The sequence below is a fragment of the Panulirus ornatus genome, chromosome 6, assembly GCF_036320965.1.
Source record: "Panulirus ornatus isolate Po-2019 chromosome 6, ASM3632096v1, whole genome shotgun sequence".
Classification (NCBI taxonomy): domain Eukaryota; kingdom Metazoa; phylum Arthropoda; class Malacostraca; order Decapoda; family Palinuridae; genus Panulirus; species Panulirus ornatus.
The window spans coordinates 16790261-16817430 of NC_092229.1; the positions used below are offsets into that span (position 1 = coordinate 16790261).

At 45.4% G+C, this 27170-nt stretch overlaps 1 protein-coding gene across 1 annotated transcript in view; it reads left to right on the top strand.

The window, feature by feature from the left end:
* Window positions 1-391: 391 nt before the first annotated feature.
* sll (adenosine 3'-phospho 5'-phosphosulfate transporter 1) overlaps window positions 392-27170 on the top strand; it is a 143733-nt gene continuing 116954 nt past the window's right edge. Inside the window, exon 1 of the mRNA XM_071662654.1 lies at window positions 392-552. The gene's annotated coding sequence lies outside the window, so the exon portion shown is untranslated. The remainder of the gene's footprint in view (window positions 553-27170) is intronic.

Here is a 27170-nt window from a genome sequence, read left to right on the forward strand (position 1 = left end):
TACGATTAGTGACGATAATCATTCACTCACTAGTCGCCAGCCATTATACCCCAGACCATGGCTGTGGACCAGCGTCAAGTGTATAAGCGAGGCAGCAATTCCCTCGTACTTTCCTCAGTGCGACACAACCTGCAGTAAGCGTCCGAATATTACTCTAGTTTTACATCTTTCTGAACTTTTGTCTACAAAATTGCACAAACATGACGTATGATTATTATCATCTGTTGTACGGGATATCATATCACTTGACTTATTATCTTCGTTTGATAAGGAAATGTGAAATACCAGTAGATTTGTCTTCCTCTATCCACAGAGACTATAGAAGTATCGCAGGTCATCTCTGTATGTTCCCGGGCAGGAACAGCAGCGCCGCCTGGGCCACGAGGGGAGCATTATTTAACCCGCCAGGCTGGAGGTGGTGCGGCTGAGTCAGGCGGGCCATGACGCGCGCCGCAGGTTACTGGCAGTGTGGCCGCACCCCCGCCTCCCGCGCCCGGCTCCACCCGCCATGTGCGGCAGTTCCCGCACCCAGCCAAGCCTGTCTCCCTTGTGGTGAATATATGAATATTTATGTTTTGTATGTCTATTTATGATTACCCATGTCTGCTTACAGTAAGGGGGACATTAACAGTGGCGGGACTATACCTCTTAACCTCTCTTCCAAAACACACACACACACACACACACACACACACACATATATATATATATATATATATATATATATATATATATATATATATATATATATATATATATATATATATTTTTTTTTTTTTTTTTTTTTTTCATACTATTCGCCATTTCCCGCGATAGCGAGGTAGCGTTAAGAACAGAGGACTGGGCCTTTGAGGGAATATCCTCACCTGGCCCTCTTCTCTGTTCCTTCTTTTGGAAAATTAGAAAAAAAAAAAAACGAGAGGGGAGGATTTCCAGCCCCCCCGCTCCCTTCCCTTTTAGTCGCCTTCTACGACACGCAGGGAATACGTGGGAAGTATTCTTTCTCCCCTATCCCCAGGGAATATATATTATATTTATATTTATTATACTTTGTCGCTGTCTCCCGCGTTTGCGAGGTAGCGCAAGGAAACAGACGAAAGAAATGCCCCCCCCCCATGAATATGCCCCCCCACATGAATATACATACGTCCACACACGCAAATATACACACCTACACAGCTTTCCATGGTTTACCCCAGACGCTTCACATGCCTTGATTCAATCCACTGACAGCACGTCAACCCCGGTATACCACATCGCTCCAATTCACTCTATTCCTTGCCCTCCTTTCACCCTCCTGCATGTTCAGGCCCCGATCACACAAAATCTTTTTCACTCCATCTTTCCACATCCAATTTGGTCTCCCTCTTCTCCTCGTTCCCTCCACCTCCGACACATATATCCTCTTGGTCAATCTTTCCTCACACTATGAGTCCACGGGAAAGACAACTAAAGGGGGCAGGAGTAGGGGCTGCAATGCTCACCCCTACCCCCTTCCTGTGTTTTGATTTCTAAAAGAGGAAACAGGAGTCAAGCGGGGAGTGCTCATCTGCCTCGAAGGCTCAGATTGGGGCGTCTGAACGTATGTGGATGTAACCAAGATGAGAAGAAAGGATAGATAGGTATTATGTTTGAGGAAAGAAACCTGGATGTTCTGGCTCTGAGTGAAACGAAGCTCAAGGGTAAAGGGGAAGAATGGTTGGGCAATGTCTTAGGAGTAAAGTCAGGGGTTAGTGAGAGGACAAGAGCTAAGGAAGGAGTAGTCCTACTCCTGAAGCAGAAGTTGAGAGGGTGTGTGATAGAGTGTAAGTGTAAATTCTAGATTGATGTAGGTAAAACTGGAAGTGGATGGCGAAAAATGGGTGATTTTTAGTGCATATGCACCTGGCCAAAAGAAGAGAGATTATGAGAGGCAAGTATTTTGGGAGCAGCTGAACATTGTGTAAGCAGTTTTGGTGCACGAGACCGGGTATTAGTAATAGGTGATTTAAATGCGTAGGTAAGTAATGTAGCAGTTGAGGGTATAATTGGTGGGCATGGGGTATGCACTGTTGTGAATGGAAGTGGTGAAGAGCATGTGGAGTTGTGTGCTGAAAAAAGGACTGGTGATTGGAAATACCTGACTCAAAAAGAGGGAACTACACATGTGAGTAGGAGAGATGGCCAGGCGGGCATTAATGGAGTACATATTAATTGAAAGGCGTGTAAAAGAGAGACTTTTGGATGTAGAAATGTTGAGAGGGGCAGCTGGTGGGATATCTGATCACTACCTGGTGGAGGCGAGGGTGAAGATTTATGAGCTTTTCGCAAAAGAGGAAACAGTGTTGGGGAGAAAAGAGTGGTGAGAGTAAGTGAGCATGTGAAGAAATACCAGGAGAAATTGAGTATTTAATGCAAAAGGTGAGAGTAAATGAAGCAAGAGGAATGGGTGCTGGCATGTGCAAGAGGTGCATGTGGCATGAAAAAGGAGGGACGTGAACAGATTGGGAAGGGCAGCGCGTGGTGGTACAAAGAGGTACAGATGCTGGTGAAAGTGGAAAGATAGGCATTTGGGCGGTACTTTCAGAGAAGGAGTACAAATGAATTGGGGATGTATAAGAGAAAGTGGCAGAAAGTCAAGATGAAGGTGCTGGAGTTGAATAATAAGGCGAATGAGAGATGGGGTGAGCGAGTATCAGTAAACTTTAGGGAGAATAAGATGTTTTGGAAGGAGGTTAACAATGTGCGAAAAACAAGAGAACAAATGAGAACGCTGGTGAAGGGAGCAAAGGGGGAAGTGGTAACATGCGGTGTTGAAGTGAGGAGGAGATGGAATGAGTATTTTGAAGGACAGTTGAATGTTTTATATGATAGGGTGACGGATGTGGATGTTCGGGTTGGGATAGTATGCGTAGTGAGAGTCATGGAGGGTGGTTTGGTGAAGAGAGGCGTTGAAAGCCTTATGTAAGATGAAATGTGACAAGTCGGCCGGAGTGGATGGTATTACAGTTGAATTTATTAAGAAACGAGGTGAGTGTGTTGGTAATTGGTTGGTAAGGATTTTCATTCTAAGTATGGATCAATGTAAGGTGGCCGAGGATTGGCGGAATGTATACATAGTGTCATTGCACAAAGGCAAGGGGGGATAAAGGTGAGTGTATGAAGGGTATTGATTGAGAGGGTGAAGGCATGTACAAAGCATCAGATTGAGGAAGAGCAGTGTGGTTTCAGAAGTGGTAGAGGATGTGTGGGTCAGGTGTTTGCTTTAAAGTATGTGTGAGAAATACTTAGAGAAACTGATGGATAGACATGTGGAATTTTCGGATCTTGAGAAAGCATACGATAGGGTTGACAGGGATGCTTTGTAGAAGGTCTCAAGAATATAAGGTGTGGGAGGAAAGCTGCTAGAAGCAGTGAGAAGTTTATGGCAAGGGTGTAAGGCATGTGTGATAGTAGGAAGAGAAGAGAGTGATTTGTTCCAAATGTAGGTCGGTCTGCAGCAGGGGTGTATGATATTATCATCGTCGTTCAGTTCTTTTTTTATGGATGGGTTGGTAAGGAAAGTAAATGCAAGCGTCTTGGAGATAAGGGCGAGTCTTCAGTCTCGGGGAATGAGAGGGCCTGGGAACTCAGTCAGCTTTTGTTTGTTGATGATACAGCATTGATAGTAGACTCTAGTGAGAAATTGCAGAATTTGATGACTGAGTATGGAAGAGTGTGTGAAAGGAGGAAGTTTAGAGTAAATGTGAATACGAGAAAGGTTATTTGGTTTAGCAAGGTTGAGGGACAGGTTAGCTGAGGTGTGAGTCTGAATGGAGAGAACTTGGAAGAGGTCAAGTGTTTAGGATACCTGGAAGTGGTCACAGCAGCAAATGAAACCATGGAAGCGGAGGTGATCCATGTGGCGAGTGATGGGTGAAGGTTCTGGGAGTGCTGGAGAATGTCTAGAAAGAAAGAATGTTTTGGGGGGGCGCTAAAACGGGTATGTTTGAAGGTATAGTAGTCCCAACAATAGTATATGGATGCGAAGCATGTGCTGTAGATAAGGCATAGCGGAGGAGGGTGTGCTGATATTATATATATATATATATATATATATATATATATATATATATATATATATATATATATATATATATTATGCTTAACCGCTGTTTCTCGCGTCAGCTAGGTAGCGTAAGGAAACAGACGAAGAATGGTCCAACCTCACACACACACACACACACACACACACACACACACACACACATACATACACATGCATATATTCATATTTGCTGCCCTCATCCATTGAAGTCGCTACCCTGCCACACAGGAAATAGGCCTCCCACAGCGAGGTAGCGCCAGGAAAAGACAAAAAGGCCACATTCGCTCACGCTCAATCCAGTATCAAAAACAATGGTTGTGGTGGATATTTAAAGCCAAGAATTCACTAGTTACTTAGATTTTACTTCAGACTTACTAATGAAATATAGTGCGTTATGTTTCCATGTATGATGTGTCTGTTATGAACATCATGATGATGATAAGTTTTAAAGCTAAACCACAAACGTGTAAGATCTTTTGAAGATTATATCTATGATGTCTCTCTGAGGTGTAAAGAAAATGTGATGGGGAAATGTTGCATGCGAAAGTGATAGTTTCAGTTGTCGTGATGGATGAAGTGTCATTTGTGATAGTTTCCAGATATAGCAGTATAGCATTGTGAACTACGAAGATAAAAGGCGTTTACCATGCATGGCCTTAAACCAAACTCATGTAAGAAGGAAGTCCAACTTTTTAAAAGCAGTTTATTACATTTAGTTATCTACTCTGATGAAAACATTCAAACACAAGTGAAAAGAAAATGTTTACATATGACATGTTAAAGATCCGGAGACGTTGGCTTATAGAGATTCGAGGTCCACAATAATGCAACGCATAACATTAACTTCAGGTAACATCAATGTAAACAAAACTAATTGGAGTTATGGTGTAGCCTGAGGTTCAGCGTGAAGAGGCACGAGTGATTACACGTTCACTGAGTAGTAATGTCTATGGTAACTACGGTGGGTGAGGTTTGAGACGTATGAGGACGTATTGTTGACAAACCCAGCTGTAGCCAGTGTTGCTTATCCTCACCTGCAGCAGAACGAGACATTATTGATGACTCCAACTAATTTGAGCATCACGAAATATGTTATGTTCAAATATTCTTTTCTAAATGGTTCATATCATGACCAACAACAGTATAGTATATATATCTTGAACACTTTCCGCTTGTGGCAAAATACTACTTGAAACCTTTTGATGATAACCCATCACGAGACTAAGCACGGTCAGGGAACAGCAGGGCAGGAGGAACACACATAAATGGTGATGAATGTAAACTTCACACCTGGTGTCGTAGCAACCATGCGGAATTACCCATTGCTGTCTCAGGCGCGCCACGCATGCACAGTGTGAGGGAGCAACGGCCAAGGGTTCTTACTGTCGCTTCACCACTGCTGTGTTTGAAGCAGATATTTTGTCACAAAATCCACAAGAAGTCTAATCAGTTGCCAGCTCAGGCTACAAAACTTGGGGAAACAACTAAACAGATTTTTCGTCAAATCAAGTTTCAGTGTAGCTTGATGATAGAGATGGTTCAGTCATGTATGAATCACGCCCAGGTGGGTCCACATCTCTGGGGACGAAGGCTACACCAGCCTCATGGTTGTGAAACCTGACGCAAGACATGACTGGGAATCACTCGAGTGTATCGGGAATATGGTGAGGTAACTGCCTAATGAGGAGGAAGAGGAGGAGGAGGAAGTTAGCATTACTGTCGATGACTGGAGATGATGCAACTTAGCCAGTGAACGCTGCCACAACCTCATCAACATAATGGCAATGTTAAATTTTGAATGATGCTCTGTAAGATAAACGTATGGAGAAAGATCTGAAGTCATCTGTGGCTTCAACCATCCATTTTGTGACAGGGACACTGTCAGCTGGAATAGAAATGATATGAAGTAAACAACAGCATCGCTATTACGGGTGACAGATGTGGTCATGATCAAGATGGCAGCCACCTGTACCTGGGCACAGGGTAGACGCTGCCCCGCCCACCGGTGTTGCTGACCCATTATGTGTGCCAGTTACTCGGGCTGTGAGACCAGAGCAGCAGCAGAGACTTCAAACCAGAGAGTAAAAGAAACAAGAAGACAAGAAAGGTAAAGAAACCACAGTAAAGGGTATACAGATAAACAAAGGGGAATGACGACTCAAATGATAAAGACGACATGAAATGGAAACGGTTGAAGTTAATGTTGATGTCCTGCATCAGTGTGCGTGTGTACACCTGCTGGGAGGGAGGTGAGCAGTATAAACACTATGCACCACACCACCATACAAGTGGCTCTGCTCCACTAAACAGTGTGGTTCTACTCCACCATACAGTTTGGCTCTACTTCACCACACAGTGTGGCGTTACTCCACCACACAATGTGGCTCTACTCCACTATAAGATGTGGTTCTTCTTCACCATACAATGTGGCTTTATTCCATCATACACCACCGTACAGTATAGCTCTACACCACCATACAGTATGGCTCTACACCACCATACAGTATGGCTCTGCACCATACAGTATGTCTCTACACCATACAGTATGGTTCTGCTCCACCATACAGAGTGGCTTTCATTCACCTCACTCGTCCAGATCAGTTCATTAAACAAGAAACATTACAACGTTCAACGGACAGATTCAACAGACTTTGACCAGCGGCGAAATGGGTCAGGAAGTTGATGATTTACTGTTGTTTGTCGCTGAATCTGACGGTTTCCTGCTGAGTCGTCAGGCAGCAAAATGCCTCTACCATACAGATCTTTCATACATAAAATAATAGAAATATTCCAGAGATTAGTTTGAAGCTGCTTTGCTCTGTGAGGTCTGCACGCCTCAAGTGTCCTTCAGTGGTGGACGGTTGTAGTCTGGAGTGGTCGATAAGTACCTGGCTGGCTGGTAGAGGTCTAGTTGGTATCTTGGTGGTGATGTGGCTGCTGGCTGGTTGGCGGCTGTGCTGTGTAGGAGGATTGGCAGTCGATCTGTTTGGCTGGTTGGTGGTGCGGTCGGTTGCTCCTCCATTGGAGTGACTGGCTGTTTGAGTCGTGTCGGCAGGCAGAGTGGTGGCTGGTTGGTATGTAGGCTGACGAGCTCGCTGGCTGGCAGTCTAGTTGGCGAATATCCTGGCGTGCTGGTTGACTGATTCATTATATGCTGGCATGGGAGCTGGCTGGCCATGGGTTGGCATGCTGACTTTTGGGGTGTTTGGTTGGCCGACTGTCTGGCTAAGTAACTGGCTGGTAGGTTAGGCTGGCTGGCTGGCCGGCTAAGTGGCGGGTTGGTTGGTCAGTGGACTGGTTGACTGACTGGTGATCTCGAGTTGTGGGTAGCGATATCATAATCACAGGTCGCTTTACCTGGTCGTGTTATTATCCCATTAAGCCACTAACACGAAAGAAGCCGAAGGGGTCAGAGAAGGGCACTCTCGTCCTTAACGACAGAAGGCCTGTTTGCACAGACGTGGTGATAAAAACAGCAACGAGTTTGGCGGGCCACCCTCACATCATTTAAGATTCAATGCCCTACGGCCTGGCTTACCCTCACTGCCTCAAACACTTGGCCATCACCAGAGGAAAGCCAGCCACACATAATCCACGACTCACACAGCCGTGTGCAAACCAGCTTCTTGATGTCTCCTTCCATGATATCTTGTCTCTAGGATCCTTAGGGATTCGCCATGGTCAGCAGCAGCAGCAGCAGACTACGTGACTGCTGACTGTTACTCCTCCCTGTCAGGGATCTGTGGTGCTTCATCTCCCACGACCCTCATCGGCAGGACTCACTTGAGACATGGCCCCCGTCTGTCTCGAGAAGCAGCTTGAACTGCTAAATCTTCGGCTACTCCCACGGCCTTCTGCAGCATGAAGCACACACGGCATCCGCCCGCTAAACTCAGGACTGTGGCTCGCGCCACCTCGCTCTCTCCTACAGAAGCTTCAAGAGACCCGGCCACCACGCAACTCTTCTTACCATAATCCTACACCACATGATCCTGCTCATAACTTTTGTACGTTACCCAAGAAAGCGCTGTGAATATTGTCACTGGTGCTTCCGTGTCTCATCTCGGTCTTCACAATCACACAAGAAGTTAGATTATTAAAAAGAGCACATTAACACTGGCGGTATAGATGGCTTACTGGCTGGCTAGGTGGGTGCTTGGTTGGTGATCTAGTTGGCCGGGTGGGTGGGTGTTTGGTTGGTGATCTAGTTGGCTGGGTTGGTGGATGGGTGTCTGGTTGGTGATCTAGTTGGCTGGTTGGTTGGGTGGGTGGGTGTTCGGTTGGTGATCTAGCTGGCTGGGTGGATGGGTGGGTGGGTGTTTGGTTGGTGATCTAGTTGGCTGGGTGGGTGGGTGGGTGTTTGGTAGGTTAGCTGGATGGCTGGGTGGGTGGGTGGTGGGTTAGCTGGGTGGACCGCTAGTGTTGTGGCGGCTTGGTGGCGACCCGCCTGGCGTGACTGGCGGGTACTATCGTGGCGGGAGAGGGATCACGTGTCAACACCTTCCCTCCACCACCACCATCACATCATCATTCCGACGGTTTCTGTGGGTTAACCTACTGTGTACAACGGCAGAGGACAGGTTAGAGGTTAGGTGAGGTCATCCTATCTCGGATCGTCGTACCTAGGGTCGTACCGTCATGTTTGACGGGTCAAGGTCATGTAACGCGTAGTATGCCATAATATCTATGTTATGTACGACCACACATCTTAAGTCTTGAGTAGATGTTTTGTATTGATATTGCTTGAGGACAAGCACGAAGATGTAAAACACATGGATACAATGGAACACTGAGGTACAGCGTTCCATGGACCATAACTATATCAAGCCAGTACCACCCGTGAGTCCCCCTCACCTCTACATAAGATAATAGTAAACTGTTTCCTGAGATAACAGTTCCCTGAGGGACGCCCCTGTTTTTAATAAATAGCATCGAACTGTTTGTTACGTTAAACACGCATTAGTATCATTCTAAAGTAAGTAGTAAATATCAACAGTAAGTACGTAAGAGTTCTGCAGAGATGTCAATGTTGACCTGCGAACATAAAGTGGAGGTGAGGAAGTATACAGATGGTAATACCTGTTTACTCCCCTCACACACATCGAGAGTTTGCCGTACAGATGTGTATGGAGGTGCTCAAGATTTTTTGTCGATTGGTTGTTGTAACTTGGCTCTGACGACCGTAAATTCGTCGATAGGCCTAAAACCCAAATAAAAAACCAAGTCCAGCCAACCATTAGGCAAGGCTAGCGCGTAAGCACTGAGAGAGAGAGAGAGAGAGAGAGAGAGAGAGAGAGAGAGAGAGAGAGAGAGAGAGAGAGAGAGAGAGAGAGAGAGAGAGAGATTAGGTTGTCAACTGTGACACGATAAGGCCAGAAATTTTCATTCGTGGGATCATGTCCATAGGCCAAAGACGTTGTTGGTTGAGAACTCTGTCTTGAAGCAGAGAGCGCCATGCCTTATTCCCTAATACCTACATATCTGGTCAACAAATCACACATGCTGAAGTTACACATGATACAAAATCAGACCTTACGATTCATCACAAAAATACTGAACATCATCCCTGACGAGGTAAGACCGACTGGTACTTGCTTAGTGGAAGCGTCATTAAAAGACAACAGAAACAAACTGTTGACACATCCGGGACCTTGAGAGTGATACAGATATGGAACACACCTGCTTCCCCGGGGACACACAACACTCAGATAGACTCCATACACACAGTAAACAATTCTTACCTTACTTGACCAGTTCATCAAGAAACATCATTACACACACACACACACACACACACACACACACACACACACACACACACACACACACACACACACACAGTCATCTCAGGTTATACACAAAAGACAACAAAAATACGTAACCAACAAACACTACCACACACTTCACTAAAACCTAGACCATAAATCTGTACACTAAAACTATCTTTTTCTCCACTACATCTTCTCCTGTCCAACCTCTTCCTATCATTTCTTTGGTTGGGGACGAGTGTGTGGTGTATGGTGCAGGTAGGTGGGTCATCACGGGTGCGAGTGTGTGGTGTATGGTGCAGGTAGGTGGGTCATCACGGGTGCGAGTGTGTGGTGTATGGGGCAGGTAGGTGGGTCATCACGGGTGCGAGTGTGTGGTGTATGGTGCAGGTAGGTGGGTCATCACGGGTGCGAGTGTGTGGTGTATGGTGCAGATAGGTGGGTCATCACGGGTGCGAGTGTGTGGTGTATGGTGCAGGTAGGTGGGTCATCACGGGTGCGAGTGTGTGGTGTATGGTGCAGGTAGGTGGGTCATCACGGGTGCGAGTGTGTGGTGTATGGTGCAGGTAGGTGGGTCATCACGGGTGCGAGTGTGTGGTGTATGGTGCAGGTAGGTGGGTCATCACGGGTGCGAGTGTGTGGTGTATGGTGCAGGTAGGTGGGTCATCACGGGTGTTGAGGCGTCACAATAGTCTCTGGTCTTCGTCAGTGGGACGTCCGGAGGTGTTGTCCCTTATCGGTGCCGCCCGCCCTCTGCCGGACTCATATACGTAGTTGGTTATCAACTCTCTGATAACAGTGACCCCTAGCAAAATCACAGACGCCTGTGTTCTCACACTGGCTAAAGTAAATGTTACGGCAAATGACGTTACCTCCTGGTGATCTAACGTACATGGTAAACATTTCTTTTTTTTTTTTTTGCGCTGTGACAGACACTGAGGAGCTACTGAATGGAGAATGTCTATGTTCTTGAACTCGACGTTACGCCTGTGACACGAAGGTACGATCTCTGGGTATGTCGGCCTGTACTTTAACGCCAGCGGTAGGAGGTAACTCGGGTAACAACTACAGTACGGTGCTATACTGGGTAATGGACAGAGGTGATGTAGCCAGGGGGAATATGCTACTACAGGTGGTGGAAGTATGGTTAAGAAAGTGAAGGCAAGTAAAGTACGGTGAGATTTAGGCAGAATTTCTGTGGTGCTGTGCAGGTGCAGGAGATGAGGCAAGTGCCATGGGAAAGATGCATGTTTGCCGGGTCTCGTGGAGCTCCTTCATGAAGGGTTGAGATGTAATTCGTCGTCCTGAGCAGGTGGCCAGTTGCCGTTTGTGCTGCAGCGGGGCGCGGGCGTGGCCGTAGGTTTAGTGATTCACGATGGTTTTCGAGACGGGCTGTGACGATGTCTCAAGTAAATCCTATTTAAGGAGGGTGTAACATCACATAGTCCTGCCAGGAAGGATGAAAAGTTGAGTCGTGGTGAACTGTTACTTCAGGCGCCAGAGCGGTGCACTTATGGTCTGAGGCAAGTCGACTGCTTAACTGAATTAGATGATGACTGCTGTGGTATTTACTTGCAGCCGAGCCACGCTACTCTGCGGAGGAACGAAGGCGGTCCTAGTACACAAGGATGATCCCTTAAGAATCATGCATCCAGTGGGGGTCAACGACGCCGTGGGCGTGACCGCTAAGATCACTGACGTTCCCTCTTGGTAATGAAGAGGTCAGGTGGTCACACGTCGCTTAATGTGATGATTAGTGGCCAGGCGCGGCGATGTACACAGTAGATTGATCACCCAGGACTTGAAGATTGTAGCATCGTAAATATGAATAGTCTCACACCTAATTACGCTACGGAGCGTGCCGTCGTGCTGAAGAAGTTAACAATTGGCCACCAACAATACAAGCACATGAAATCCAGTCACTTAGACCAGAGGAAAGGTGAAATGAGGATGATATGGACGTGGGACGTGTTGTTGTCTCCTCGTCTGACTAGATTAGTAGCTGGACACTCCCGCAGGGAGCGGGTGACAGGCGCTCGTGCAGTAGTATAGCCTGACAGGTGGCGGAGTCGTGGAGAACAACACTCCCTCCCGCACAGATGTGGTTGAGAGACAAACTTGCTGGATATCATTATATAACATCCAGGCTCTGGTGACAGTGCTAACTAAATTCGTTGCTAAACTCCTGTGGCTATTTGCCGAATACAGGACAGGACAAGATTAACAAAGACACATCAAGACAGAGTTTACAAAAAGCAGCCCCGCTCCTAACGTCCTAACGTTGCCTTATTCTGGAATTACCTTCTCCCAGGATTTCACTACAGGGAACAATAATTTAGAACGTAGAGAACAGTGCTGATACGAGAGTTGAATAAGATATTCTATCAGAGATAAGAGTCGGACTATATCAGTTTATCCTGACAGGAACGATTGATTATACGGTCCTATAATGATTCATGTTACATATTATTTCAGGGTTAGTATTGTCTCCCTGATGAGAGTTGAAATAATACTTGTGGTACAGGTTCGTCGTGCAAGGCTTGTACAGAAGGCTTACCACGCACACGCCTACACCATAACTTGCAGGCATGTCAGGCTCAAACCTAGCCAATAGGAGCAGGCATGTCACACTCAAGTCTAGCCAATAGGTGGAGATTTGTTACTCTCAAGCCTATCTAAATACGTGTAGGATTCTCACACCTAAGCCTATCCGATAAGGAGGCATGTCACGCACAGCCTAGTTAAATCGGGTTGTTACACTCAAGCAGAGCAAAGAAATACAGGCTCGTTACATCCAAGTCTAGTCACCAACACTACTCGCACACACCGCAGCGCACAGTTCTCCTGAGATGGTTATATATTCATTTTCTTTATTCCATCGTCAGTTTTTAGATGTATCATACAAGGCAGTTATTGTGACACATACTACCAGGTCCTCATTTGCTCTCACAATTAATATTACTATTGGAAATGCCAGACGAGTTTCATAGTTCGTCCTACCGAATTTAAATTCAGATGTGTGTACATGTACCCCAAGGAAGGTCATTAGTGATATGAAAACAAACTCCGTCCCACTGTAAGTGGCATCATTGTCTTAGTTGTGGAGATAGTGTATCACCTGGCGACACAATGCCTTCTACAACTGGAACAAAGGATGCTAATGATACAATCCTTATTTAATATACAAAAGCATTGTCTTCCAGACACGCCCCGGACGTTGGAAACAAATTTGTACTTGGGATTCTTTTCAATAAATATAATTTTCCTCTCTAGCAGCTTTACACCATTTGTTCGCAACATATATAAGCTGATCAAGGGTTGATGGTCAATGGTTGTGTGTTGGCGAGTCTGGCAATGGGCGTTAAAAAGAAAAACGGGCTAGGCCATCCATGACTGCCGGCACGTCCGTATCTCTGCACGTACTACTCTCTCTCTCTCATATATATATATATATATATATATATATATATATATATATATATATATATATATATATAATATATATATATATATATATATATATATATATATATATATATATATATATATATATATATATATATATATATTTGTTGGACTCGGCCTGTATTGGGTTTGACTGTATCACTGGAAGTACAGTTCCGTCAAAGACCTCACCCCAAAGGAGTCCACACTTCCCTGCTTTTGGAAGTAGTGCTGCCTTGTGTGTAGGAGCCTCTAGAAAGATGGCTTTAATAACACCAACACTCTTAAGAAAGACGTTCAGTGATAATTGTAGTCAAAAGAATGTCGACTCCGCCTGCAGAAGTTGTACTGCGAGTGACGAGTCACCTTTGGTGAGGCTGTATCACTTCGGGTGTGCAGTTTGGTCAAAGAACTTTTCACTTCAAAGGAGTCCATCATTTCTGTGCTCCTGAAAGTAACGCAGTCTTGGAGTGCAGGAACCTCTGGAAAGGAGGTTGTGGGTAGCACGACGAACCTTTTCATTAGAAAAAGGTTCTAGGACAATTATAGATAAAATCATATATATATATATATATATATATATATATATATATATATATATATATATATATATATATACACTATTCGCCGTCTCCCGCGTTGGCGATGTAGCGTTAAGAACAAAGGACTGAGCCTTTGAGGGAAATCCTCACTTGGCCCCCTTCTCTGTTCCTCCTTTTGGAAAATTGAAAACGAAAGGGGAGGATTTCCAGCCCCCCGCTCCCTCCCCTTTTAGTCTACGATATGCAGGGAATACGTGGGAAGTATTCTTTCTCCCCTATCCCCAGGGATATATATATATATATATATATATATATATATATATATATATATATATATATATATATATATATATATATGTATACACTTACACGAACAAAGCGCGTATGAACGCGCACTTTCATAGAACATACAAACCGTTTCCCGCGTTAGAGAGGTAGCAGCATCCAGGAACATACTATGAAAACCCGCAGCAGCTCACATCCATTCTCTAGCCGTCGTGTGTAATGCACCAAAATTACAGCTCCATACCCACAATTAGGCCCCACAAACGTTTCCATGGTTTACTTCGGACACCAGTGACAGCAGCATACTTCATCATTCCAATTCACCCTATTCCGCGCACACCTTTCACCCTCCTGCATGCTCAGGCCCTGATCGCTCAAAATTTTTTTTCACTCCATCCTTCCGTTTCCAATTTGGTCTCCCTCCTCTCCTTGTTCCCACCACTTTCGACACATATCCTCATTCTCTCTATATGTCCAAACCACTTCAGCACACCCTCTTTAGCTCTTTTAACCACACTTCTTTATTACCACACATCTCTCTTACCCTTTCGTTACTTACTTATCAAACCAGCTTACACCACATTTTTTCCTCAAACATTTCATTTCCAACGCATCCACCCCCTTCCGCAGTCTTATAGCCCATTCCTTGCATCCATACGATATGGTGGGGACTGCTATACCTTTGAACAAACCCATTTTTGCCCATCCAGATAACGATTTCTCTTTTCACATTTTTCAGTGCTCTCAGAACCTTCTCCACCTCATCCACCCTATGACTTACTTCCGTTTCCATGGATTCATTTGCTGTCATGTCCACTCCCAGATATCTAAAACACTTCACCACAATTCCTGCAGTTTTCCTTCATTTAAACTTACACCCTAGCTAAACTGCCTCTCATCTCTGCTGAACCTAATAATCTTGCTCTTATTCACATTTACTCTCAGTTTTTTCCTTTCACCTACACTTCCAAACTCAGTCACTTAGTCCTGCAGTTTCTCACTCTAATCCGCCACGAGTGCTGTTGCAAAATGAATCAATAGATAAATGAAATAAGAAAATAGATGAATAACTTCCTAGGTTCTCTCTCCCCCCATGGACTGCATACTCGCCCGTTTCTCCAAGACTCGCATTTACTTCCCTTCACCACCCTAAACAAATTGAACAACGATGATGACATCACACATCGCTGCCGAAGACCAACCTTCACTTGGAACAATTAATTCCCTCTCCTCGCTTCCTACTGGTACACATGCCTTACACCCTTGATAAAAACTTCCGTGCTTCTAGCAGCTCACCTTCCACGCCGGGTATTCTTAAGACCTTCCACGAGTCATCTCTGTCAACCCTATCATATGATGCCACTTACAAATCCATCGGTTTTGTGAGTATTTCTTACACACATTCTTCAAAGTAAACACCTGATCCACACATCCTCTACCACTTCTGAAACCACGTTGCTCCTCCCCAGTCTGATGCTCTATACATGCCTTCACCCTCTCAATCAGTTCCCTCCCATGCAACTTACCAGGTTTACTCACCACACTTATGTCTCTGTGGTTTGAACACTCACCTCTATCCCCTTCGCCTTTAACACAATGGCACTATTCATGCATTCCGGCAACCCCAGCCACCTCACCATGATCCATACACACATTATAGTACGTAGCGAAGTAAGGCCAGGAATCAGGGCCAGTCCTCTCTTTTAGGGACCCTCCACCCTGAAAAAAAAAAAAAATCACGAGTTCTGCGAGGTATGGGGCCATTCCCCGGGGAAAATCTGGAAATTTAGGTTGTGTGGGACAGCATTTTCTGCTTCCTGATGGCTGTCATACAACGGTCGGGACTCAAGAGCCACCTCAACAGACGGGGCCTAAACTCTAAGCGTTTAGAGAGGGGCCAGACCTGTGCTTAAATGCACAGAAACCAGGGTCTTGTACACACAGCCGTGCGCTGCCGTCCCTACCGTGGTATTGTGCTGGATGAAGTTTCGTTTGCACTTAACCATTGTTTTTTTTCTTGAATTTCCTTAACTCTTGTTGAGCTTTGGTTAGCTCTTGAGAAAGTTTTGTTTCTTTTTTTTTATGTTAGCTGAAACGGCCTGGGAAACCGAATGCCACAATGAAGGCCATCTCATTTACGATATATACGTTACATAAACCACTTAGACAAACTGACATTTTGTGACGTAGCCTTTGACTGAGCAAACGACTTGGGATATTATGTAACATCACATATCATCTCCACATGACCAGCTGCTAATTCTTCAGACAAACTGAATTTGACGAGGAAATAAATTACTTCAAACATGACTAACTACTGGAGACAAACCCATAACAACATGTTTCTCTCCGGATACAACCCTCACTTGTTATCCACCTGTCTTGAGAGGAAGATAACCAATTATCATGAAAAGTCTGAGCCTCTCAGCTGTTTCCTGGGTTGAACAAGTGGTGGGTGGGAAGGGTTGGGGGCTGGGGAGCCTCGCTAATCATATCTCACGTGGATGATAAGACAAACCTTGTCATAACTTTGATAGTGGAGGAGGAGTGGACAATTTGTTGTGTCTCTCTTCCACCAGCTTCCCTCTGTGGAGCTTATAGCATTGGCCCAGTTGCTAGACTTACTTATAAGACTTGCCCAGCTACCAGATTTATGTATTAGACTTAACCCAGTTACCAGACTCGCCTATGAAACTTACCCAGTTAGTAGGTTTACTTTTAAGACTTAACAAGTAAGCAGACTTTCATATAAGATTTATCCAGTTAGCAGACTTATTCACAAGACTTATCCAGTAAAAAGACTTGCTGATGTTACTTGCCCAGTCAACAGATTTACTTTTAAGACTTATTCAGTTAGCAGAATTACTTATAAGACTTACCCAGTTAGCAGACTTAAATATGAGACTTTTCCAGAAGTGATCTTACTTATAAAACTTATCTAGTGAGTAGACTCGCTCATAGAATTGACCACTGAGTAGACTTACATATAAGGACTTACCTAATGAGCAGACTTACTTATAAGACTTGTCCATTTAGCAGATTTGCTTATGAGACTTGCCCAGTTAGCAAACTGACTTATGAAGACTTATTCAGCAAGCAGACTTACTTATAAGACTTACCCAGTTAACAGGCTAATTCATAAGGCTTACCCAATTAGCAGACTTCCTTGTCAAGACTTACATATTTAGCAGACTTACCTGTAAGACTTGTCCAGTTAGCAAACTTACTTGTAAGACTTATCCAATAAGCAGACTTACATATAAGACTCACCCAGTCAGCAGACTTACATATAAGACTTATCCACTTATCAGACTTACATGTAAGATTTATCCACTTAGCAGACTCACTTGAAAGACTTAGTTAGTAGACCTTAATCATAAGACTTGCCAAGTTAGCAGACATATGTATAAGAATCACCCAGTTAGCAGACTTATTCATAAGACTTACCCAGTAAGCAGACTTACTCATAAGACTTGCCCAGTTATCAGACTTGTTCATAAGACTTATCCTGTTACCAGACTTACTTATAGGACTTATCCAATTACCAGATTTATCTATAAGACTTACCCAGGTAACAGACTTACTTATGAAACTACCTAGTTAGTACACTCACTTATAGGACTTACCCAGTTATGCAGACTTACGTATAAGACTTACCCAGTGAGCAAACTTGCTTATAAGACTTTCCCAGTTAGTAGATTTATTTGTAAGACTTACCAAGTTGAAATACTCACTTATAAGACTTTAACAGTTAGTGAACTTACTTGTAAGACTGCCCAGATAGCAAACTTAATAATAGTACTTGTCGAGTAATCAGACTTACTTGTAAAACTTATCCAGTTAGTAAACTCACTTATGAGTCTTACCCATATAACAGACTTACCCAGTTAACAAAAATTTGCTTATAAGACTTACCCAGCCAGCAGACTTGCTTATATAAATTTCCCAGTTAGCATACTTACTTATAAGATTGGCCCAGTCAGCAGGATCATTTATTAAGACTTAATCAGTTAGCAGACTTACTTATAACACTTACTCAGTTAGCAGATTTAATCATAAGACTTGCCCAATTAGCAAACTTGCTTATATGAATTACCCAGTTGTCAGATTTACCTATCAAGACTTGATTGTGAGGCTTACCCAGTTAGCAGATTTACTTATAAGTCTTACCCAGTTTGCACAATTACTTATTAGACTTGCCCACCCAGCTAGCAGACTTACTTATAAGACTTACCCAGTTTGCACAGTTACTTATTAGACTTGCCCACCCAGCTAGCAGACTTACTTATAAGACTTACCCAGTTTGCACAATTACTTATTAGACTTGCCAAGTTAGCAGACTTACTAATAAGATTTACCCAGTTAACACACTTATTTCGAAGACTTACTTGATAGATTTACTTGTAGGACTGATCCGGTTGGCAAATTTACTTAGAAGACTCATCCAGTTAGCAGACTTAAAGATTTTCTAGATTAGCAGATTTACTTATAAGACTTACCTGGTTAGCAGACTTACGTATAAGACTTACTTAGTTGGAAGAATTAGTTATAAGATTTCTCCACTCAGTAGACTTACGTTTAAGAATTACTCAATTTGCACACTTACTTATAAGACTTTCCCAGTTAGTAGACTTACTTATAAGACTTACCCAATTGACAGACTTACTTATAAGACTCATCCAGTTTGCAGACTTATACAGTTTTCTATGTTAGCAGACTTATAAAATATTCTAGGTTAGCAGACTTACTTATAAGACTTATCCAGTTAGCAGACTTGCATATAAGACTTACCCAATTAGGAGACTTACTTATAAGACTCCCACTTAGTAGACTTACGTATAAGACCCGGCCAATTAGAAGACTTACTTATAAGACTTCCTCACTTAGTAAACTTACGTATAAGACCCGCCCAATTAGTAGACTTACTTGTAAGACTTGCCCTGTTAGTAGACTCACTTATAAGACCCGCCCAATTAGTAAACTTACTTGTAAGACTTGCCCAGTTAGTAGACTCACTTATAAGACTCACTCAGGAAGCAGATATCAATTTTTCGTCAGTTCCCTTGACCGCCCGGCTGACGTCATAGGCTGGAGGAGTGCCTGGGCGGGAAGGGGGTGGGTTGTTATCGGTTGGGTGGCTGGCTATCTGGGTGTTGCAACCTGGCCACACCCGACCCTCCCGCCGCCGTGATAACACAAATAACGCCCAGGTAACTGGACCGATACAGATCCATGGCAGGATGGGGACGCCCACTAGCGGAGGAGGGAGTGAGGAGGGAGACGTCACCAGCGGAGGAGGGAGTGAGGAGGGAGACGTCCACCAGCGGAAGAGGGAGTGAGGGAGACGTCCTCAAGCGGAGTAGGAGTGAGGGAGACGTCCACCAGCGGAGGAGGGCGGAGGGAGACGTCCACTAACGGAGGAGGGAGGGAGGGAGACGTCCACTAACGGAGGAGGGAGGGAGGGAGACGTCCTCAAGCGGAGGAGGGAGGGAGGGAGACGTCCACTAGCGGAGGAGGGAGGGAGGGAGACGTCCTCAAGCGGAGGAGGGAGGGGGGGAGACGTCCTCAAGCGGAGGAGGGAGGGAGGGAGGGAGGGAGACGTCCACTAACGGAGGAGGGAGGGAAGATGTCCATTAGCCGAGGAGGGAGGGAGATGTCCGCTGGGGAGGGGGGACTTGAGACCTCCTCTGAGAACACAGGTGACGGGTTGGGGGAAGGTTGTAAGCATGGGTTGGGTATACTGTGTAGGGAGATATGTAGAGGATGCGTGGCAGAAATGTCCCTCGGAGTGATTAGCATGGCTGGACAGGGTGTACTCAGGGTCTGTCATGCCTGTACAAGGTGTTCTGTAGGTCTTAGCGTGGCTCTATAGGGTGTTCTGTAGCTGGCATGACTCTACAGGGTGTTCTTTAGGGTTCGTATGACGATCTAGGATCTTCAGCGGGGCTGCCATAGCGCTACAGAGTGTTGTATAGCGCGGCTGAGACAGTTATAGAGTCACTGGTGTGCCTAGTATCGGGTAGGTGTACACATTATACACGCCAGGTCTACACGCCTCATGTCTACATTATGTGTACATGACGTACAGACGACAAGTGTGTGTGTGTGAGAGAGAGAGAGAGAGAGAGAGAGAGAGAGAGAGAGAGAGAGAGAGAGAGAGAGAGAGAGAGAGAGAGATCCCGCTTCACCTGAGGAACAGACTTCTTCATTCTCGTCCCAGTCACCAGTACGCTGGCCCAGTCACCAGTACGCTGGCCCAGTCACCAGTACGCTGGCCCAATCACCAGTACGCTGGCCCAGTCACCAGTCACCAGTACGCTGGCCCAGTCACCAGTACGCTGTCCCAGTCACCAGTACGCTGGCCCAGTCACCAGTACGCTGTCCCAGTCACCAGTACGCTGGCCCAGTCACCAGTACGCTGGCCCAGTCACCAGTACGCTGGTCCAGTCACCAGTACGCTGGTCCAGTCACCAGTACGCTGGCCCAGTCACCAGCCCGCGCTGTTCATGGCTCACAATGCGATGCTCATTCATTCGTGCTTGGGACAGACAGCAAAGTGATAATTTATGTAGACGTGAAGTCAACATCTTGAGGACGACCCCCTGAGGACGATCCTTCGAGGACGACCTTTCGGGTGAGGTCAAAGGCCAGGCCATCATACGCCAGAGGTCGTACCATCGTGGTCATGGGTCGTAAATAATCCCACGTCAATAGTAGGTTTCGTAGGAAGAGTGTGACTCACCCTTACACCTGCACGTTACGTCATGACCTGATACCAGGACGTCACAATAACATGGTGTAACAGCAACACCAGGTGACGCTTGGCCGGCGGCGGGGCCCGTGGCCTTGTGAGACCGTGCGGCTGCGGGGTAGAGAGGGTGTGGGGAGGAGGGCCGCACCTCCAGCCGCAGCCCAGCCGTCTGGACCTCCTGCGACCGCTCCAAATATGGCCACCTGTCTGGCACCCCCCTCACCCCCTTCCCCTCCCTCCCCCCCGCTGAAACCCGTGTGACGTCATTCATTCATTAAGTAATCCTATTCGGGCAAGAGTGTGTATATGAACACCTGTCCTGCACTGAAAATGAAAGAATGTTAACAAAACAAAAAATAGCGTTATAGATAGGGGTCACCAACAAACGTATTAAAGGGATGTCTACAATGACGTCACCACTCAGGTCTCCTTGCGAACCAATCACGAAGATCTGGATGTATCGAATCGTGACGTCACGGTCCTGCAGCAGCCACAGGAGGTACGGCTGCTGCTGCTGGTGCTGCTGGTCACAGTTTCCGTGCGAAAAAAGTTTCTTGTTGGCAGCTCTGTGTACAGTGTGGCTCCCAGTTAGGTCCTCACACGACCATGTTATTCAGAAATGAATAATGTGTTTTCGTATAAATGTCATATGTAAATGGAAGCAATCTTCCCTGCCTGATCTCTTTACTCAGAAAGTTTTTTGTTAGGAAGGGAAAGTTTTACCTAGATGGCAAGGGGTATTGCAAAAGTGTTTACCTCCCATGGTCAGACAGAGTGAAGTGGTGCTAGTATACATTCTTTGTCAATACACGAAGCAACTTTCCACCTGAGTTTTCCTGCATTAGGGGGTTTTCTTAATAGAATTTCCCGGAAGGATAAGATTTCCTGGCCGGGAGACATCTGATGATGTGCTTCCGAGGCTGGGTGGGGGAGTCATGGTGGCAGGAGAAGTCAGAAATTAGGAAAAGTTGCCCCTGCTGAGTCTTGGTCATGAGACCTCCCTCACCGGGGTAATATCCTCCCTGCAGGAGATGGGTCCTTACATGAGGTGCAACGTGAGCCAGCCAGGAGACGAACATGCCGCTTTTATGAAGAAAAGAAGTCCAATATCTGGTTTCACTCGCAGTGGCCGAGCAGATAAGAGACGTGTTGCAGGCAGACAAGTAGCCAGCCTGGACTGTCCAAGGGGGCTGCGCCTGTATGAAGGAGGACCAATATTTTTGCATTAGCCTAGTCGTCATGGAGGGCGTGAGTGATGGAGGGAGTTTACATGGTCACCGATTATTGGATTTGCTACGAATAGGTATTTTTCAGGACTGCAAAGATGTGTGTTTATCTATTAAAGGATATCATCATGGTATCGTAGGTAATAACCATGAAAACGAAAATAAATGTTTACTTTCAAAGTGGGAGGTGGTTCGAGCGAGCCTCCCTTACCCCTTCCTTAGCCGCGGGGACTGTTAGGTAACTCTAATATTGATGTATAACTGAGCCAAGGTGATAGTTGATGGATAAACTCTCGTGCGTTTCATAGATATTTGTGTGATAAAGGAATAATAGACATCAGGAATGTTTACCACATGAGACATTCTTGTCACCTATCCATAGATCAGAAAAAAACGGAGAAACCGTGCTAGGCAATATCGCACGTTATACTGACCACTACTACTTTTTTTTCTAGTTTTACACACACACACACACACGCACACACACACACACACACACACACACACACACACACTAGCTAGACTTTACTACAAATTTACTATAAAAACATCGAATCTGTTTTAATTAGTTATATGGATTCTCACGGAATCTGACCCATGATGGATGTAGTTCGTCGCTCAGCCCAGATGATCCAGACCTTACCAACCCGAGGCACCGGAGACCACGTCGACCAGGCTGACTGTGCAGGTGTGTACTGTGTATTGATCGCTAGCAGCCGTAGAATGTCAAGGTTAATATGGAACTTTACCGAACTGAATTTTCTGCAAACTGTTCAATTCAGCGTGACTCAAACTCAGTACATAGAGGTGCAAAAAATAAAAAGCGTCGTGAAGCAGAATATAAAGAACTGACGTTTCTTGGTAAGCCTCATGCCCAAGGTTTTGAGCTCCTGGCTAGACTAACTTGTAGAACTGATAGATGATGTTCTCTAGTACAGGATAAAGGTTGTTATGTTGACTTAATGAACTGTAAAGGTTATTGTTGCGGGATTAGAAGTATTTATCCACTCTTCCTCCAAGACGACCTCTTGTTCCAATCCATCCATGGTTCAATCGTTCTTGTTCTGAGGCCATTCAGGCAAGGGATCACGCATATCGGGCTCCTCTCACTCGACCTGCATCTCGTCCCGACACAACTTCCTTAATAAACTCAAGACTTGAACATGATATATCAGGGGGTAGACGAAATCCAGTTGAGTTTAATTTCTACTAGAGCCAGTTTGTGCCCATATCTCTATCGAAAATTGCTCACAATTTTCCTTTCTCTCGACTGTTTTGCAATTCCACCTCTTGACCCAATGTACATACTTGATATTGCTGTTACATCCACTCTTTCTTGGAAACTCCAAATAACGGAAATATCTAAGTCTGCCTCTAAGAAACTGGGAGTCATTTTCCGTTTATACAAATGATTGACCCGTCCTTGTATGGATGAATGCTCTCACATCTGTCGTGTTTGTAGGTCTGCAACTTTACTTGACAGAGTTGAGTCGAAAGCGGTCCGACTTATTAACTCTCCCAAACCTGACTCGCTTCCCATGCGCCGCAGTGTTGGTTTACTTCCCCTCTTCTGTAGGTATTATTTTGGTTTTTGCTTCCGAGAGCTGGCTGATGGTGTGCCTTCATTATCTAGACCGGGCATTATTCGGCAAGCTGCTGCGTCACATGATTACTATGTGGCCGTTGGCAACACAAGGGCGGAGTGCCTTGAAAACTGTTTATGTGCACCTTGAAGTTTTGGAACTCGCTACCCTCTCATGTCTTTCTCAATAATTATGACTTGGCATTTTCTAAAGTACAGGTTTATTACTTTCTCCAAGATTCGTAGCTACTATTCCTTTACTCTTAATTTTCCCCTTTTATTAACATCTCTGTATTTCAGTTATGACCCGGCCTCGATGTGGAGACTTTCGTTCGTGACTGGAGCCTTAACGAAAAAAAAAATTAAACATCTTATTGACTAACCAAGATGATAGACATTGCCACTTTTACACTCCGTTGTGTTCGTAAATCACTTAATGAACAATGTTCGTATATCGTCAAAGGTAAACCTAAGTAGCACAAATAAGTCTGTGTGTCTTTATTTGACCCAGATCCTCACACAAGTTAGCTATGTATCGTAATTTGAGCAGCCTTACAAGGCGTACGTGTCCTTATTTTTTTAAAGGTATTATGACACAAGGATAACCCAGGTATACTTTCCTACGTTAAAGTTAGTAGCTACCCCCTTTTAAATGACAATTTACTTAGCCCTACTGAACTACGGACCGAACCTGGCGGTAATTGTTGTTCATACAGCTAATAGTGTGCAGCTTGTATTGCATATAAACATCCCTGCACAACAGCGTGGATTTAGCCAAACGAGAAATAACTTTGCTATTGTAATAGCGTATTTAACATCTTAAAGTTTTACTCAAGCAACACCTACCAAATGAGTTTCTATAATGTTGAGCTATGCATCACATCTACTGATTAAGTATAGCCTATACCTCATAATTCTACCGTGGCAAAGCCTACACGATAACTTGGCTAGATTTACTTAGTATGAAAAAAGTGTTGCCTCTACGTATCTACGTAACGTAACTATACATTTCTCCCTAAATTGACATTTTCTAACCTGGCTGATGGTATACCGCCATTACTAACTCGACGTAACGGAACTGAAACTACAGCCTAGCCAGGACCGTCTTGTTTCAGCTAAGATAACCCGCACTAGCTATGCCAGGCGCGCATAGATTTAGTTGTTTTAGTAAGGGGGTCAAGTCCTACTAAGTCGTCGCACTCGGAGAGTAAGTCGTCGTAGTTAAAGGACAAAGTCGTCGTACTCAAACGGTCAATTCGTCGCACTCAAGGGGTAAGTCATCGTACTCAGGGGTTTAAGTCGTACTGTTTTTGGGTACGTCATCGTACTCAGGGGTTTAAGTCGTACTGTAAGGGGTAAGTCATCGTACTCAGGGGTTTAAGTCGTACTATAAGGGGTAAGTCATCGTACTCAGGGGTTTAAGTCGTACTGTAAGGGGTAAGTCATCGTACTCAAGGGCTTAAGTCGTACTGTAAGGGGTAAGTAAGTCATTGTACGCGAGGGTTACGTCTTCACTCTCAGAGGGTGACAAGTTCATCTTGAGAAGACTGACGCGCATCGATAACTCGTACCGGAAGGCGGATGACCTTACTGTATTGCAGGACGCCGTTCGCATCCGAAGGGGCGGCACCCCTGACCATCCACCCTCAACCACGACCACAGGGAGGGGCGGCACCCCTGGCCATCCACCCTCAACCACGACCAAAGGGAGGGGCGGCCTCCCTGACCATCCACCCTCAACCACGACCACAGGGAGGGGCGGCACCCCTGGCCATCCACCCTCAACCACGACCAAAGGGAGGGGCGGCCTCCCTGACCATCCACCCTCAACCACGACCACAGGGAGGGGCGGCACCCCTGGCCATCCACCCTCAACCACGACCAAAGGGAGGGGCGGCACCCCTGGCCATCCACCCTCAACCACGACCAAAGGGAGGGGCGGCACCCCTGGCCATCCACCCTCAACCACGACCAAAGGGAGGGGCGGCCTCCCTGACCATCCACTCTCAACCACGACCAACCACCGTCAACCACGACCAAAGGGAGGGACGGCACCCCTGACCATCCACTCTCAACCACGACCAATGGGAGGGAGGAGGGAACAGCTCCTGGTGGTAGGTAGGGTCAGGTGTTGAGGATGCCAGGGAATGTCGTCTCTGGAGTACAAATTCATTCTATTGATTACGAACAAATGGCACAGACGTATTTAAGTAAGTTTATACGCTGCAATTATCCCGGCCTGTGAGTTTATCAACAACATTATATATCAGAATGACTTCCTGTGCGATTACTCGTCCTACTGTGTTTGTTTATAATGTTCAAGTTCTACGTTCCCTCCGACTGATCATGTCATCTTCATGACAGCTTGTTCTCCGTCCTGTATTAGGTCATCTTCATACCAGTCATGATCACTAGTATCAATATTCTTTTATTTGTTTATTTTTGTTATTTTTTCCCCCACTGGCTACCGTTACTATGCCCAGCAGACCCGGCCTTTGGTAAACACACACACACACACACACACACACACACACACACACAGGAGGAGGGGAGCCACCTTCTTGGTCAAGCCGTAGTAACTGGATCACAGTTATAAAGGCAGACTGGGAGGAGGTAGAGTCTCAGAAGGTGTTACTTTCTTACCAGTAATGACGACGAGCTTTTGCCAAAAGGTCTGGCGAGCGCGTAGCGCACACCACAGGAAGGTCTAGAGTTACGAGGAACAAGTCGTGTGAGTTACGTGTTGTCGAGTGTTGTTAAGTGTGAGATGGAGAGATGTTATATCTGTGGACTGAATACTAGCAGGCCACGTGTGGGTAAGGCAGAAAAAAAGGATAGGAGCCGGGGCCAAAAGAGTAAAACTTGACAGCCACTGAAGTGATGGCTTTCTGTTTAGCTGTCACTAACCCTCCCGATATCCAGGCAGGTAAGAACTGGTCATATTACCTGTACAGTCAGTCTGTGGCTGTCTACCACCTGCTACCTACCAGAGAGAGAGAGAGAGAGAGAGAGAGAGAGAGAGAGAGAGAGAGAGAGAGAGAGAGAGAGAGGGGGGGGGGGGGGGGAGAGAGAAAGGAGAGAATTCTGAGAATAAATGCAGGAAATTTCCTGTGCCAACAAGTCACTGATACACCATCATTACCAGATCTTATCTGCACACGGGAACCTGGACGCTGAAAATATCACACAACACACACGACCTGGCTGGTGTGGGTCATGTAATGCCCGAGTCTGAGTGCCTGGTTCATGGGGACATGGAAAGACCAAAGAGGAAACCAGAATCAAAGAGGTGATACAATCGAGGAAATTACACAGAGCTGCACACTATGAGAACTTAAACTCGGGGATGGAGTTACTTATGATACAGATCAGTGTTACTGGTAGGTTCTGTGGAATCTACACATGAAGGAGTTTTTAACTTGTGTAGATCTTAACTGCAAAGAGATGTTATGGTTAGAGGACAAATATCGTTCAGTAAAAGATGTTAGCCAGGTGCTTTGGAGGAG